The following is an 18,759-nucleotide window of genomic DNA, read 5'->3' as shown; positions in this document are numbered from 1 at the left end:
ATAATTATTAACTCACACATCCATGACTACAGTCTCTGGCAGCTGAAGACAGACTGCAAGCAGCACAGCTTGGTGGGACAGGCAGCCAAGTGATTGGAGTAAGGAGGAGGCTGGGGCAGGGAGTGGGAGGGATATCGGGGTAGGGACTGGGCACAGCAAAGTGCTGCTTGTGATGGCGTACAGGGACGAGGTGGAGAGAGGGTGGAACACCAAGGTGGAGGCCGAGATAGCGGAAAAGGACAGAAGTAAAAAGACTTACAGTGTGTTCGTGAAATAGAGGGCTGTGTAGTGCTGAAATGGGAAAGGGGGAAGGGCTAGATGGGTAAGGACAATGACTAACAAAGGTTGAGGCCAGGTGTGTTACAGAATGTAGGATATATTGCAGGGAGTTTTCCCACGTGCGCAGTTCCAAAAAGCTGATAGGAAGGATCCAGATGACACAGACTATGATGCATTCATTGAAATGAAGAACGTCATGTTGGGTTGCGTGGTACGACCTGAACCTCCAGATGTTTGACACTCAGATCGGTACCAAATGTTGTGTGTCGATAGAGTATCAACCGAAACATTGATTTAGTTTGTGCTGTATGCTGTCGTCCAGTAGAACATGTGTAAATGGTAATTAAAAGTAACACCAGAATATAAATATAGGAAAAGTGCATCTGTGAGGTGCAAACATCAATGTCTCTGGTAGGTGAGTTAGTAGAGCATCAGATCGTCATATTAAGGGTCCAGAGTTCAAAACCTACTGATGCTGATTTTTTTTTCTTTTTTTTTTTAACACCTTATGCTTGAAATTGTTATATGAGAGAACATTTTTGTGACTTGTAAAAAGGACTTTTTGGAGTTTGTAGCAATGTTCTTTTGGCAGTCTGTTTTCACTTCATTAGCTGAAAGTAGCACCCCTGTAGAGTACATTTGTATCGGCAACACCACACCTATCTATACAAATGTACTTTATAGGTTAGCTACTTTCAACTAACAAAACAAAAACAGACTGCCAAAACAACATTGCTACAAACTCCAAAAAGTCCTTTTTACAAGTCACAAAAATGTTCTCTCATATAACAATTCCAAGTGTAAGCTAAAAAAAAAAAAAAAGAGAGAGAAAGGCATCAGTAGGTTTCAAACCTTAATATGACGATCTGATGCTTTACCAGCCGACCTACCAGAGACATTGACATTTGCACTTCACAGATGCACTTTTCCTGTACTCCATAGTTCTGGTGTTACTTTTAATTACCATTTACACATGTTCTACTGGGTGACAGCACAAAGCATGAATTGAATCAGTGTTTTGATTGATACTCTATCGACACACAACATTTGATACCGATCTGAGTGTCAGACATATGGAGGTTTGGGTGTCAGCAACAGCAGTTGTTTCTTGGCCACAGTTTGATGCTGGCCATTCATGCAGACAGACAACTTGTTTCCTGTCATGCTTACATAGAATGCAGCACAGTGGTTGCAGAATAGCTTGTAGATCACACAAATGGTTTCACAGGTAGCTTTGCCTTTGATGGGATAGATGATGTTTGTGACCAGACTAGAGTAGCTGGTGTTGGGAGGATGTATGGGACAGGTCTGGCAGCTAGGTGTATTACAGGGATATGAGCCATGGAGCAAGGTGTTGGGAGCAGGAGTTCTGTAGGGCTGGATGAGGATATTGTGTAGGTTCAGTGGGTGATGGAATACCATTGTGGGAGGGGTGGGAAGTGTACTGGGCTAGATATTTCTCCTTTCAGTGCATGACGAGAGATAGTCGAAACCCTGGCAGAGAATGTAATTCAATTGCTCCAGTCCTGGGTGGTACTGAGCCATGAGGGGAATGCTCCTTTGTGGCTAGATGGTGGGACTTTGGGAGGTGGTGGGTGACCCCCACCTCTTCAGATTCCACCAATCTTTAACCCTCACCAGCATAATCCTGCAAAACCACACCAATCTGGCCCAAACCTCCTTGCAACGCCTCCTTTCCATCTGCAAAATTCTTCTGCTATGTAATCCAAAATTGAAACTCTTGTCCTCCAGGAACTAGAGCAACATGCACAATGCCAGTTCAAAAAACTCTCCACCCTGTTCACGTCCTACTGCTGTCTTTGGACTACCACAATCCAACAACCTCCAAACCTCCTCTGTATCCCCTCATAGCTGTCAAACCCTGTCTCCCGCACACAGGGAAACTAATACGGTGGACCAATTCCTATGGAATTAGGTCCGAAAGAACTAACAAAGCGAGGGACCGTAAATTTGCAGTAAAAACTCACATCAGTGTAAACTTTGTCGACAGTTTAACAGATACTGTAAATTCTTTAGTCAGAAAAAATAGCTTCATAATGCACTTAAACATAGGTGGTGTGTAGGGAGAAATGATGAACAAATTATATGATTTAGAAATACTATTAGGGCAAATTAACTCTGTAAAAGTCATATGTTTGAATGAACATTGGCTTAAATGGGATAATGTCAAGCTACTAAATTAACTCTCGGGATACAAGTTAGCATCGAGTTTTTGCAGAAAAAAGGGGTATGGGAGATCATGTATATTAGTTGAACAGACACAAAACTTCGAAGCCAAAACGACATTTGATTGTTTAAATGAGGAACAGGTATTCGAAAGCTGTTGCATCGAGCTGTCTGAATGCGGTTTACTAATCATAAGCATATATCATGTCCCAGAATATTGGGCTACTAGGGAATTTCTAGAGAAATTTGAAACTCTGATAAGTAGGTTGCAGGTAGGGAAACCATATAAAAAGATTGTAATTTGTTCTGATTTTAATAAAGATACGAGAGACGAAAACAGATTTGTTACCACCCTGAAGGATTTGTTGGCTACAAACGGCTTAACACTAAATTTTACTGAGTACACCAGGGTAACAGCCACTTCTGCCACAAGCGTTGATAATATAGTGAGCAGCAAAAATTATGGGAATACACAAAAACATGTATTAGACTTAGGAATATCTGATCACTCAGCACTTTTTATGTCATTGCCATACATAGACAAAACATATAGGCCCACAGTGAAATTAAAGGAAACCCTTTGGCCCTTCAGCAACCAGTGTTCAGTAAACAATAATTGCAACACTTTCATATCTGAATTCAAGAACATTTTCAATGAATGCTTTCCCCTCATATCAACAAATGATAAATACAATAAAAGTAAGACATGGATTATGGAAGGTATCAGGATCTCTAGCATTAGAAAGAGGGAAATGCATAAGGAAGTGAAAACCAACCGTGATGCTGAATTTATTAGGTACAAAATCAAATACAAAAAAATATTTGATTGGGTAGTTAAACGAGCAAAACAATTGGCAAACAGTAAATGTATAGCTAATGCCTCAAATAAATCAAAAGCAGTATGGCAGGTTGTCAAGAAAGGAACAGGTACTGAAGAAACAAAACATTTTAATTACCAACTAGAAATTGGTGGGAATACTGTTACTAACACTCGGCACATCTGTGAAGAATTTAATAAGTACTTCATAACCACAAACAAAATTCATAACTTGTAACTTCCACAAATGAGACCTGATGCAGTACTGCAGGAATCAAGAGAGTTTAAATTTACTGCAGTATCATGTCATGAAGTAGCTAACATCATACAATCCCTAAAAAATCTTAAATCTGTGGGCTGAGATGAAATTCCAACAAATATCATAAAGGCAGGAAGTGACAGCATTGCACCTCAACTCTGTAAAATAATAAACCAAGCATTTGATGAGGGCTGCTTTCCAGACAGACTGAAATGTGCTGAAGTCTGTCCGGTCTACAAAAAGGGAAAACAAGATGATTTAGTAAATTTCCGCCCAGTGTCTACACTCCCAGTTTTCTCTAAAATAGTTGAACGGATAGTATGTAATCAATTAGAAAAGTACAATAAGGAAGGTAATATTATTCTCAATAACCAATATGGTTTTAGGAAGGGACGAAACACTTTACAAGCTGTAAATGAACTAATCTCCAAAGTAAGTAAATGCCTTGACAACAAACAAAGTGTATCTGGTATTTTTTGTGACCTCTCAAAGGCGTTTGACACAGTAAACCATAAGCTACTGCTCCAAAAATTGGGTACCCATGGCTTCCATGGAAAATCTATAAGATGGTTTTCATCTTATCTCAAAAACGGATACCAAAGGGTGGTGATACATCAAAAGGGAGAGAAAACGTGCTCTAGCTGGAAAGAAATTCAAGCAGGCGTGCCCCAGGGCTCGATATTAGGAGCACTTCTGTTCTTATATTACATAAATGACATGCCTAGCAAAGTAAATACAGATCAATACTTTATGCAGATGACTCAACTGCTGTAGTCTGCTGCAAAAACACTGACGAATTAGTAAGGACCACGAAACAAACTCTACAAGAACTTGAACAATGGATAAAAGATAATGCTATGAAATTAAATCTTGAAAAAACCCAAATCATACACTTCAGGACCAAACAAACTACTGAATGTATATCACAAATAGAATATTCAGGTAAAGAACTGACCATAGTTGATTCTGTAAAATTTCTTGGGATAACTTTAAATAAAAACTTGCAATGGACCGACCATGTGGACAGTTTACTGAAGAGATTAAATAGTTTAGTTTATGCAATGAGGGTACTACACAAAGTAACGGATTTAACAGTGAAGAAAACTGTATATCACGCATATTTCATAACACTTATAAGATATGGAATAATATTTTGGGGTGCTGAAAAAATAAACCACCTTCGAATCTCCAAAAAAAAAAAAAAAATAATAATAATAATAATAATAATAATAATAATCAGAGCAATGACAGGAACCAATAGTAGACATTCATGCAAACCACTATTCAAAAGCCTGGACTTCATGACAATCCCTTCCATCTTCATATATGAAATACTTCTCTTTGAACAGAAAACTCACATCTGTTTGAAGGAAATACATTCACACATGTCTATGAAACTAGACATAAATTGAAATACATGCTACCTTGTCACCGACTCACAGTATATGAAAATACTCCATATTACATGGCTCTGAAGATCAGAAATAAGATAAGGTCAATATTTGGGGACTCCACATTGGAGACCATTGGCACATACCTAAAAAGAAAATGTTGTTATAGTCTAGAAGAATTTCTAAATGAATAAAAAGCAATGTTATAGTTTAGAAGAATTTATAAATAGGAATAGGGAGTAAAGATGCGAGTACAAATGGTATACTTTCGAAGCCATATACATACAAAGTATACACGTTCACTGTATATTCATGTTTATATATAGAATTATATGGCGGTTTGTATCCCGTTCAGTACATCCATACTTCATATGGGTGTGTGAAGGCTATAGTAATGATTTGATGAGTTACGAAAAGATTTAAAATATAATGTTGTATTTTTATTATAATAAGCAATGTATGTATGACGTATTTCCTGTAGTATATAAAATACTGTAACAACTTAGGTTAAAGACTGACAAGTCACCAATGTTCTCAATCAAATGACTGTATAAAAACATGTTATGTGACAATAAAGTATCTTATCTTACCCCGCCCTCAAAAACTGCCTCCCACCACCACACAGAATCCAGAACCTAAACAGACCTGAAACGCAGTCCTGAACATTTCCTCCAAAATCCTTAGCCCCACAGAAGTATCGGTCCTTTCCAAAGGCCTCATCTTTTTTCCAACACCCAAGTCAGTCATGCAGGACTTGTTAAAGACCTTCTCTCCTTCTCCTGTTCCCTACATTGAAAACACTTTTTTTCCACCAACCCCACCAATCAGACTCAACCAAAGACCAATGTTGAACCCTGCCTTACTCATTTCACTCGTCCATCCAAACGTGATCCACGCCCACTGCCTCCGAATCACCCCCTGTTAACTTTCCAGAATTTCTTAACCTCAAACCTTGCCTCACCATCATTCCCCAAATCCCTCAAGAATCCCAATCTGCAGAAAGAACCACAATCCACCACCGAAAAACTGATCCTGACCTTATAATCCTACCTGCTGACGAAGGCTCCACCACTGTTGTTTTGTGTCACAAGGATTGCCTGGCAGAACAACTCCTCCATCTGTCAGATTCATCCACCTACAAACCCTGCCACATTCCAGAAATCCAGCAGGATCTCCAGTCTCTCCTCAAAAACTTAGGCCATTCCCAAAATATCTCCCTAGAGTCCATCTCTCTCCTCAATGCCACCACTCCCCACACTCTGTGTAGTCTAGGTTCCTTAAATGGTATATACATATAAATAAATATTCATGCTGTCTCCGTATGGCGAGGCTATTATGGAGATGTATGATCATATCTATGCTGACAGAAAATTGAAGAACAAAAATAGCCATTATTTTATTTACTTCATTTGTCTTGTTTCACCCATCTTGGTCTCTGTCAGTCTCCTGAGTTGGTGTGAGAAAGACGCATGTAATTGAGTCTGAGTGCTTTGTTAAGTAGAAGTTGAAATATGCAGAAGTGGCAAGTTTTCTTTCTACTACCGAGTTATGTCCTCCTTTCCTTCTCCTGATGCGATGAGAACTTGCATTTTTAAATGGACACATTCATAGACGTTATTTATGAAGACAGAATTGCCGCCACAGCTATTCCAGCATTGTTGTACATTGTTGGGGAGAAAAGGTAAATTACCAAGCTGCCCACAAAAATTGCGAGATAAACATTTATCTCATCCCTGCGCTTGTTTCTGGGCAGAAATTTTGGTGCAGCTTACTGATAATTACTACATATATCTCTTCCCTAACCAATATAACTCCTATCTTCTACATACTTCCTTAAGTCCATAAATCCAACCAGCCAGGATGCCCCGTTGTGGCCGGATACTATGCCCCCACTAAGAGAATTTCCGCTCTCGTGGACCAGTACCTTCAGATTATTACCAGCACTCTACCCTCCTATATAAAAGATACCAACCATATCTTGCAGTGACTCTTCGCAGTTCCTGTTCATTTACCACATGATGCTCTGCTTGTCACTACTGATGCCACCTCCCTTTACACTAACATTCCTAATGCCCATTGCCTTACCACTACTGAACACAACACCCAACGGATTCCAAGCCAACAGCCTCCTTCCTGGTCACCAAGACCAACTATATACTCAACCACAAATCCGGGGTATGGCTATGGGCACCCATATGGCATCATCCTAAGCCAACCTGTTCATGGATCATCTAGAGGAATCCCTTCTAAACACCCAGAATCCCAAATTCCTCACCTGATTCAGATTCACTGATGACATCTTCATCATCTGGATCAAGAGTGAGGACACCCTGTCCACATTTCTCCAGTATCTCGACACATTCCCCATTCACTTCACCTGGTCCTACTTAACCCAACAAGTCACCTTTCTCGATATTGACCTCCATCTTAAAGATTGCTACATCAGTACCTCTTTCCGTATCAAACCTACCAACTGCCAGCAATACCTCTACTTTGACAGCTGCCATCCATACCATAGCAAGATCCTTTTCATACATTTTAGCCATCTGTGGCTTTCCTATTTGTAGTGATGAGCAGTCCCTTTCGAAATAGACTGAGGCCTCCCTGAATCCTCCACAGACCATAACTATCCTCCCAACCTTATCTCCCATGTCTTATCTTTCCAGTCACCCCCCACCTCTCAATGTCTGGCCACAGAGGAGCATTCCCATCATTACTCAGTACCACCCAGGACTGGAGCAACTGAATTACATTCCGTGCCATGGTTTTGACTACCTGTCATCATGCCCTAAAATGAGAAGTGTCCTACGTACTATCCTTCCCATCCCTCCCACAGTGGTAATCCAACGCCTACCAAACCTACACAATATCCTCATCCATTCCTACACAATCCCTGCTCCCAACCCCTTGCTTCATGGTTCATATCCCTTTAAGAGACCTAGATGCAAACCTGTCCTGTACATCCCCCCCCCCCCCCCCCCCCCCACCACCACCACCTACTCTAGTCCGGTCACAAACATCACCTATCCCATCAAATGCAGAGCTACCTGTGAAACCATTCATGTAATCTACAAGCTAAGGTGCAACCACTGTGCTGCATTCTATGTGGACATGACAACAAAGAAGTTGACTGTCCGCATGTATGGTGACCAACAAACTGTTGCCAAGAAACAGCTGAGCATGCCACCCAGCATGACGTTCTTCATTTCAGCAGCTGCTTCACAACCTGTGCCATCTGGATCATTCCCACCAACACCAGCTTTTGACAATTGCTCAGGTGGGAACTCTCCCTGCAAAATATCCTACATTCCTGTGACCCCCCTGGCCTCAACCTTCATTAGTCATTGCCCTAACCCCTCTAATCCCTTTCCTGTTCCCATTCCAGCAGTACAAAGCCCTTTATTCCACCAACACACCCTCCGTCTTACTTCAGTCTTTTTACTTCTTTCCTTTTCCACTACCACCCCCCCCCCCCCCCCAACCTCCGTCTAACCTCCCAAATGCATCTAGATGCCCTACCATATATCCACCTAGTCCATGTAAGCTCCCACAAGCAGCACTTTACTGTATCCAGCCCCTACCCTGCTGTCCCTCCCACGCCCCGCACCCACCCTCTCTGTACCCCCACCACTTGGTTGCCTGTCTGATCATGTGCTGCTGCTCAGTCTGGCTTCAGCTGCCAGAGACTGTGGTCATGTGTGTGTTAGTTGCATTTGTGTGTGTGTGTGTGTGTGTGTGTGTGTGTGTGTCTATAGAGCAAGAAGCAAATTACACTGTTGAGCCAAAGAAAGTGGTACACCTGCTTAATATCGCCACGAGCACGCAGAAGTGCCACAACACGACATGACATTGACTCAACCAATGTCTGAAGTAGTGCAGGAGGGAACTGACACCATGAATCCCGCAGGGCTGTCCATAAATCCATAAGAGTATGAAGGGATGTAGATCTCTTCTGAACAGCACATTGCAAGGCATTCAGATATGCTCAAAAATGTTCATGTCTGGGGAGTTTGGCAGCCAGCGGAAGTCTTTAAACTCAGAAGAGTGTTCCTGGAGCCACTCTGTAGCAATTTGGGAAGTGTGGTGTGTCACATTGTCCTGCTGGAATTGCCTAAGCTGTCGGAATGCACAATGGACATGAATGGATGCAGGTGACCAGACAGGATGCTTACATATGTGTCACCTGTCAGAGTCATACCTAGATATAACAGGAGTCCCATATCACTCTAACTGCACTCTCCCCACACCATTACAGAGCCTCTACCAACTTGAACAGTCCCCTGCTGACATGCAGGGTCTTGAAATGAGACTCGTCTGACCAGGCTACAGGTTTCCAGTCATCAACAGTCCAATGTCAGTGTTGATAGACCCAGGAAAGGGTCAAAGCTTTGTGTTATGCAGTCATCGAGGGTACACAAATGGGTCTGCGGCTCCAAAAACCGATATCGATGATGTTCCATTGAAAGATTCACACACTGGCACTTGTTGATGGCCCAGCATTGAAATCTGCAGCAAGTTGCGGAAGGGTTGCACATCTGTCATGCTGAACGATACTCTTTGGTTGTCATTGGTCCCAATCTTGCAGGATATTTTTCTGGCCACAGCGTTGTCAGAGATTTGATGTTTTACCAGATTCCTGATATTCACGGTACACTCGAGAAATGGTCATATGGAAAAATCTCCACTTCACCAGTACCTCGGAGATATTGTGTCCCATTGCTCGTGCACCGACTATAACACCATGTTCAAACTCACTTAAATCTTGATAACTTAACATTGTAGCAGCAGTAACTAGTCTAACAATTGTGTGAGACACTTGTTGTCTTATATAGGGGTTGGCGACCAAGCACCATATTCTGCCTGTTTACAGATCTCTGTATTTGAATACCCATGCCTATACCAGTTTCTTTGGCACTTCATTGTATAAGAAATCATACAAAGGGTTACATGTTTATGACAAATATTCAATGTACCAACAACAGTATTAATAACATAAACCTTCACGGAGGCGAAACATTGCATTTTTTGATTGGCCATCCAGTTCTAGTTTTTCATTGGTCAATTGGTTAGAGCTCAGATGGCGTGATGGGGATATTGCTAAACCCCATATTATTTCCATTCTTGTATGCCACACTCACGCAATCTGTCAAGCAGCATGCTAAATACTCTACTATATGGAACTTTGTGATTAGAAAACAGTCATTCATACTCATGAACACCAGCTTTGGAACTCCCATTGCAAAACACCTAGATAAAGACCATGTCACCATTCTCCACATGTGTGAAGACCTTTAGCATTTTCACTAAACTGACACATAGTGTTTTGACTGCACATGTAACAACACTACAGTACATTTGTGCAACTACTGTAGTACTGACACATGAGGTAAACAAGGTGTACACTTGCAGGACTCATCACCCCTAATGCCTCTTGTGCAATTACATACACACAGGAATAAAAAGCCATGCACAAAATTTGTGGAAAGAATGCATGTGCGCATGGGTGTTCTCGTGCCCACACATTTCCTCATTGTGCTAGCAGTCTGCTATGGATCCCCTTCTTTGCTTGGGATCTTATGCTGTGTTTATTGTGATGAAAAGGTGACAGAAAAAGAAAACACAAAAGCGACTATATGTAAGGAAGTGTCTAAATAAAGAGCTACAAAAAAATACAAAGCAGCAACAACGTTTCGTTTGCAAATTTGAGAAGGAGAAAGAAGTGTGGGCGTATGTTATCACCCTTAATGGTCCCTGACGTGCAGTGAACTGGCTTTACTGCCCCGCCCATACACTATGTCCAAGGAAGAAACATGGTGATGGGAACTTGACAGGAATTGTTGAGGTTTTTTTTTCCCTGTGACACACATTTGTTTTGCCATAGCTCACTAGATGTTACAAACAAAACCTTATCTTCAATGCCCATACGGATGCGTTGTACTGATGATACAGTTTGATCACTGATCCTGGAGGGTACACACTCCTGTGATAAGCACGTTGTACAGGCATGTGAACCACATTAAACAAAGGTTGTGTCTCTGAACAGTTAACATCTACATCTACATTTATACTCCGCAAGCCACCCAACAGTGTCTGGCGGAGGGCACTTTGCATGCCACTGTCATTACCTCCCTTTCCTATTCCAGTCGCGTATGGTTCGCGGGAAGAACGACTGCCGGAAAGCCTCCGTGCGCACTCGAATGCCTCTAATTTTACATTGGTGATCTCGGGAGGTATAAGTAGGGGGAAGCAATATATTCGATACCTCGTCCAGAAATGCACCCTCTCGAAACCTGGACAGCAAGCTACACCGCGATGCAGAGCGCCTTTCTTGCAGAGTCTGCCACTTGAGTTTGCTAAACATCTCTGTAACACTATCACAGTTACCAAATAACGCTGTGACGAAATGCGCCACTCTTCTTTGGATCTTCTCTATCTCCTCCGTCAACCCGACCTGGTACAGATCCTACACTCATGAGCAATACTCAAGTATAGGTCGAACGAGTGTTTTGTAAGCCACCTCCTTTGTTGATGGACTACATTTTCTAAGGACTCTCCCAATGAATCTCAACCTGGTACCCGCCGTACCAACAATTAATTTTATATGATCATTCCACTTCAAATCGTTCCGCACGCATACTCCCAGATATTTTGCAGAAGTAATTGCTACCAGTGTTTGTTCCACTATCATATAATCATACAATAAAGGATCTTTCTTTCTATGTATTCGCAGTGCATTACATTTGTCTATGTTAAGGGTCAGTTGCCACTCCCTGCACCAAGTGCCTATCCGCTGCAGATCTTCCTGCATTTTGCTGCAGTTTTCTAATGCTGCAACTTCTCTGTATACTACAGCATCATCCGCGAAAAGCCGCATGGAAGTCCTGACACTATCTACTAGGTCATTTATATATATTGTGAAAAGCAATGGTCCCATAACACTCCCCTGTGGCACGCCAGAGGTTACTTTAATGTCTGTAGATGTCTCTCGATTGAGAACAACATGCTGTGTTCTGTTTGCTAAAAACTCTTCAATCCAGCCACACAGCTGGTCTGATATTCTGTAGGCTCTTACTTTGTTTATCAGGCGACAGTGTGGAACTGTATCGAACGCCTTCCGGAAGTCAAGGAAAACGGCATCTACCTGGGAGCCTGTATCTAATATTTTCTGGGTCTCATGAACAAATAAAGTGAGTTGGGTCTCACACGATTGCTGTTTCCGGAATCCATGTTAATTCCTACAGAATAGATTCTGGGTTTCCAGAAACAGCATGATAAGCGAGCAAAAAACTTGTTCTAAAATTCTACAACAGATCGGCGTCAGAGATATATGTCTATAGTTTTGCGCATCTGCTCGACGACCCTTCTTGAAGACTGGGACTACCTGTGCTCTTTTCCAATCATTTGGAACCTTCCGTTCGTCTAGAGACTTGTGGTACATGACTGTTAGAAGGGGGGCAAGCTCTTTCATGTATTCTGTGTAGTATCGAATTGGTATCCCATCAGGTACAGTGGACTTTCCTCTGTTGAGTGATTCCAGTTGCTTTTCTATTCCTTGGACACTTATTTCGATGTCAGCCATTTTTTTGTTTGTGCGAGGATTTAGAGAAGGAACTGCAGTGCGGTCTTCCTCTGTGAAACAGATTTGAAAAAAGATGTTTAGTATTTCAGCTTTACGCATGTCATCCTCTGTTTCAATGCCATCATCATCTCGGAGTGTCTGGATATGCTGTTTCAAGCCATTTGCTAATTTAACATAAGACCAGAACTTCCTAGGATTTTCTGTCAAGTTGGTACATAGAATTTTACTTTCAAATTCACTGAACGCTTCACACATAGCCCTCCTTACGCTAAATTTGACATCATTTAGCTTCTGTTTTTCTGAGAGGTTTTGGCCACGTTTAAACTTGCAATGAAGCTCTCTTTGCTTTTGCAGTAGTTTCCTAACTTTTTTGTTGAACCACGGTGGGTTTTTCCCTACCCTCACAGTTTTACTCGGCACGTATCTCTCTAAAACGCATTTTACGACTGCCTTGAACTTTTTCCATATTGTCGGTGTCGGAACAGAAATTTTGGTTTTGATCTGTTACGTAGTCTGAAATTTGCCTTCTATTACTCTTGCTAAACAGATAAATCTTCGTCCCTTTTTTTATATTCCTATTTACTTCCATATTCAGGGATGCTGCAATGGCCTTATGATCACTGATTCCGTGTTCTGCGCTTACAGAGTCGAAAAGTTTGGGTCTGTTTGTTATCAGTAGGTCCAAGATGTTATCTCCATGAGTTGGTTCTCTGTTTAATTGCTCGAGGTAATTTTCGGATAGTGCACTCAGTATAATGTCACACGAAGCTCTGTTCCTACCACCCGTCCTAAATATCTTAGTGTCCCAGTCTATATCTGGTAAATTGAAAGCTCCACCTAAGACTATAACATGCTGAGAAAATTTATGTGAATATAACCCATAATAATTCACAGCAACTATCCACTTCTATTTCACTACAGGATAAACTGCTACTAACGGCTGCAAACACGCCACCACCGGTAGCATGCAATCTATCCTTTCTAAACATCGCCTGTGCCTTTGTAAAAATTTCGGCAGAATTTATCTCCGGCTTCAGCAAAGCTTTTAGTACCTATAACGATTTCAGCTTCACTGCTTTCTATCAGCACTTGAAGTTCCGGTACTTTACCAATGCAGCTTCGACAGTTTACAATTACAATACCGATTGCTGCTTGGTCCCCGCATGTCCTGAGTTTGCCCCGCACCCTTTGAGGCTGTTGCCCTTTCTGTACTTGCCCAAGGCCATCTAACCTAAGAAAACCACCCAGTCCATGCCACACAACCCCTGCTACCCGTGTAGCCGATTGCTGTGTGTAGTGGACTCCTGACCTATCCAGCGGAACCCGAAATCCCACCACCCTATGGCGCAAGTCGAGGAATCTGCAGCCCGCACGGTTGCAGAACCATCTCAGCCTCTGATTCAGACCCTCCACTCAGCTCTGTACCACTCGGCTCCCCAGTCAGTCCTGTCGACGATGCTGCAGATGGTGAGCTCTGCTTTCATCCCGCTAGCGAGACTGGCAGTCTTCACCAAATCAGATAGCCACCGGAAGCCAGAGAGGATTTCCTCCAATCCATAGCGACGCACATCATTGGTGCCGACATGAGTGACCACCTGCAGATGGGTGCACTCTGTACCCTTCATGGCATCCAGAAGGGCCCTTTCCACATCTGGAATGACTCCCCCCGGTATGCACACGGAGTGCACATTGGTTTTCTTCCACTCTCTTGCTGCCATATCCCTAAGGTGCCCCATTACGCGCCTGACGTTGGAGCTCCCAACTACCAGTAAGCCCACCCTCTGCGACCGCCCGGATCTTGCAGACTGAGGGACAACCTCTGGAACAGGACAAGCAGCTATGTCCGGCCGAAGATCAGTATCAGCCGGAGACAGAGCCTGAAACTGGTTCGTCAGACAAACTGGAGTGGCCTTCCTTTCAGCCCTCTGGAATGTCTTTCGACCCCTGTCACACCTCGAGACGACCTCCCACTCTACCACGGGTGAAGGGTCAGCCTCAATGCGAGCAGTATCCCAGGCAGCCACAGCCATAGTCCGATCAGGGGATGCATGGTACGAGCTGGCCGTCCCCGACAAACCCCCATCCGGACCCCCACAGTGATGCCCATTGGCAACAGCTTCAAGTTGTGTGACTGAAGCCAACACTGCCTGAAGCTGGGAGCGAAGGGATGCCAACTCAGCCCGCATCTGAACACAGCAGTCACAGTCCCTATCCATGCTAAAAACTGGTGCGACCTGCTGAGCATCGTGTCTTGCACAGGTGGATGAAAGACACCGTGAAACAAACGAATGAACTAAACTTTTGTGTACACATTTCTGGGGAGTCACTTTCATTCAAACCACATGGTCTGCGGCTAGAAAGATCGGAGGCATGTGTCGTATTGATTTGTCCAACTCACACTGACTGCCTGCCGCATCTTGTGCGGGCTGGTGTGCATCACGCCATTGCCAAAATTTGGTGTAACAGTAAATCTGCACATGCAGGCCAGTAAATACCAGGCTCTATTTGCTTATGTTGGCTGTGACCACAATTCCATCATTGTCATATTTCTGTGGTACAGCCACCACATTGATCCCTCCTTGGAGAGTGGAGCTCCATAGCTGCGAGAAAGCATGGTAATCAATCTGTGGTGTACATGTGTTCAGAGTTCATGTGCTGTATGGTGACATCAGTATAAATCTAAGGGCAGCTGGTTGGTCAGTGGTGGAAGGGCTGTGACTCATGATGTCAGTGTGCGGGGCTGATGAGCATGTGGTGGGCATGTTCTTGCACAGTTGGCTAGTGACAGCAACAGCAGCAGCCAGGGCTGTCAACAAACTGTCCATAGCAATGGGCAATGTAGGCATGTGGCTGTGAGTCATTTGGAACGATGTTTCAAAGGCTGATGCACTGATAGCTTAATAATGACACATAGCATTCACTAGTGCTACAGTTAATACACTACAATAGAATGAAGTTCACTATCTGAATTGTTCAGAATGACAAATCCAAAGTTCATGAGACAGCAGAGGTATGGAGATTGCACACTACATATAAACTTGCACGAGTATGTGTGCCCTCTCAGTGACAATTGTGTCATAAAGACATTAAAAAAACTTGAAACGAGAAGGTATCTCGCCATAAAACAAATGTACACGAACCTTGTGTGTTTCACTGACCACATAGATGGCGTAAAATTTTCCTGTTTTATAGTAAATTTAATCTTAGTATCAAGGAGTAAACTCCTTAAATGTAATAACTTATATGCAGTTAATAAGGGAGAAGAACGCTCATAGATTGTTCTTATCTCCCTCTCACTTCGCTTGTTTCTAGTAATAGGAAGCCGACATATTCTACCACGAAGGTTAGTGGTTGTTATATAGTACATTTAAGTTCGAGTGTAAGTTATTTTAATGTACAGTGAGCCCTCTGTCATGTTCCTTGCATTGAATTAATTTTTCTTATGACGTTTACACTTCCACAATTTTAGCGGCCACTGCTTCAATGGACACCATTATGCATTGACCCATAAAGCGAAATCATAGTAGAAATGCAGAGATTGCCTTCTTTTCACAGCAATGAGCCACAGTAGAGAACAACACTAGTTTTAAGATTTCACGTATCAGATTACGCTGAGATCGAGAATTCGACAACCACAGCCTGAATATGATGGTAAGAGGAGTTTTCTTCGAGTGTTGTGTGGGTCCACAATAATTTCAATATTTGACTGCTCAATTGCGAGTTACGTAAAAGTAAAACCAATTTTGAAATAATTTTCTAAAATAGATAAATAACTCAACAGTCATAAATCAGAGAGTATATTTAAATCTCTTTGAATGATAGATTTCAAGTAAAAATCATTTTAACAATTTTTGCATATTGGACCACACAATTACACTCACATGTGTTTTTAAAGACACCAAATTAATGAGAATAATATAAATAAATAAATAGATATACTCCTCTCAAAGAGCCATTTCAACCGGTATCGCCATGACTTGAACGTGGGTCCCAGAGCTGTGACGGCCGAGCTCAATGGCACAGAGGGTGATTCTGAATCTCAATGGGAATGTGAGTATGGAAACTGGCATGGATGATGATCCGGCCTAACGCCCAACACGGCAGAGGCACACGGATGTGAATGCAAGTCCATGAGCTACAACGGACAAGCTGCTGTTGATATGGGAGTTGGTATCCTGAGCTGAAGACACTGGCTGCAGGCATGGCCAGCTGGGGACAGTGTCTCTGCAGCAGACAGTGGCAGGGTGGTGTCAAATTCTAGTGACATACAGTGGTTGGGGCACAAGCTTGCTGCATTGCACAGCATGGCGTTTAGATGACCTACACCTGCATTTGAAGCAGACGCAGTATCTGGTGTGCATGACGTAGTCTGCTGGTGGCTGTGGTGAGGGTGACCGTGCACCTGTGGTGGTCACAGTCTGAGTGCCAGCACTGTTGCCTTGGTGAGGTGGTGGGAGATGCTTGTGGTGGCACAATGACAGCTGGCTGCAGCTGTCATCTGTCTGACCACTGTTGGAATGAGTGTCGTCTGTTGTCAGATCTTCTGTCGGGTTGAAGAAGTGGGTGGCTGCTGGAGTGGGCAAAACACAAGCTGGATTGATGCAGTCAATTGAGACTCTAGAAGCACTCAGTGTGCTGCATTTTTTCTCTATGGGCTATCGTGTGGTGCAGTCCAGTGTAGGGTAGCCGGATAGATGGCTGTTCCATGTCAGTAGACAACATCAAGTGCCTGCTCCACTACAGAACAGCATGCATGAATACTTTCGTCATACCAAGCTGCATCGGTGCATGTGCTCGGAGCTCAACCTTGTGAGTGCGCAGACGCTCTGTCAAGGTGGGTGCTGTGGCGTCATGTGTGGGTGGTCCTTCCTCTACAAAATCAGCCGGCCGCTTTGGCAGAGCAGTTCTAGGCACTTCAGTCTGGAACCGTGCTGCTGCTACAATTGCAGGTTCGAATCCTGCCTTGGGCATGGATGTGTGTGATGTCCTTAGGTTAGTTAGGTTTAAGTAGTTCTAAGTATAGACCTCAGATGTTAAGTCCCATATCCCATAGTGCTTAGAGACATTTGAACCATTTCTACAAAATCACCTGGAATTGCGAGAGCCTGTACGTAAATGAGGTTGGCAGGTGACACATCGATCTCCTCCTCCAGAGTTACTTGCAGGCCCAGCAGCACCAGAGGAAGTGCCTTCATCAAGGTAGTGTTGTGGCACATGAGGGTAGCTTTAAGAGTCCTTTGGAGCCATTCGACCATGCCCTTCTACACAGGATGGTAGCTTGTGGGTCAGAGAATATATATTGTCTATCCCTGAAATATGGCGAATGTCTGTTGTAAATTGTGACACATATTCTAATTACTGGAGTTGACATGGTGAACACTTGGAGTGGCTGTTTCAAAAAGCCTGACTTACTGGTATACGGACAATGAAAATGACAGTCAGGCTTCTATCAATGGGCAGAAGTATTTCACTGCTGCATGTACTGCAAGCAACTCCTGGTGATAAGAACTCCAAGCACATTGCAATTCCTATATCCTCTGCAAGAAAAAACCTACTAACTACCAGGTCCCACCAACATGCTGTTTCAGCGCCAAGCCAATAGCAACCTGGCTGATGTCCACCAATACGGCTACGCCTGTGTCTTGTACCAGGTGCACGAGCAGCATTGCTTGTCAGATTCCTTTTGGCTCCCTGAAACTCTGATCGAGAGTGTCCATCCAATTCACAGGAGTCTTCCCTTTTGCGCTGGGACCAAGTAGCACTGTAGTAATAGGTTCTTGCACATTGGCAGTGTTGGGCAAATGGGGGCGATACAAGTTCAACATGCTGAGCTAATGGAGTAATTCTTTGTGTGTCTGTGGATGAAGTGTGTTCAGAATCACTTGTACTTTCTCTGGTAGTGGTATTGATGTAGTGGGGGCAATTGAATGGTCAAGAAACTCGATTCTCCTCACACTGGATGCGCACTACATTGGATTGATAACGATCCAGCTTCACTCAGGCGCTGAAAGGCAGTTGTTAGATGGGTTGGTGGAGCTCGGCCAATTTCAAGAACGCCAGGAGTTTGTCAAGATATCCAAAACAAAATGGAAAGCCATGCAAGACGCTACCAGGAAGCGCTGCCTGGTCTGGGCAGCATTCTGAAGACCGAACATCATAAACAGAGTTTCGATAAACCCAAAGGGTGTGATAATAGCCGTCTTCGGCGCCATTGTAATCTGTACGTACACTTTTGCGCAATCGATCT

The sequence above is a fragment of the Schistocerca serialis genome, chromosome 4, assembly GCF_023864345.2.
Source record: "Schistocerca serialis cubense isolate TAMUIC-IGC-003099 chromosome 4, iqSchSeri2.2, whole genome shotgun sequence".
Lineage (NCBI taxonomy): Eukaryota > Metazoa > Arthropoda > Insecta > Orthoptera > Acrididae > Schistocerca > Schistocerca serialis.
The sequence above is the reverse complement of the archived record's forward strand: the minus strand, read 5'-3'. Positions refer to the sequence as shown.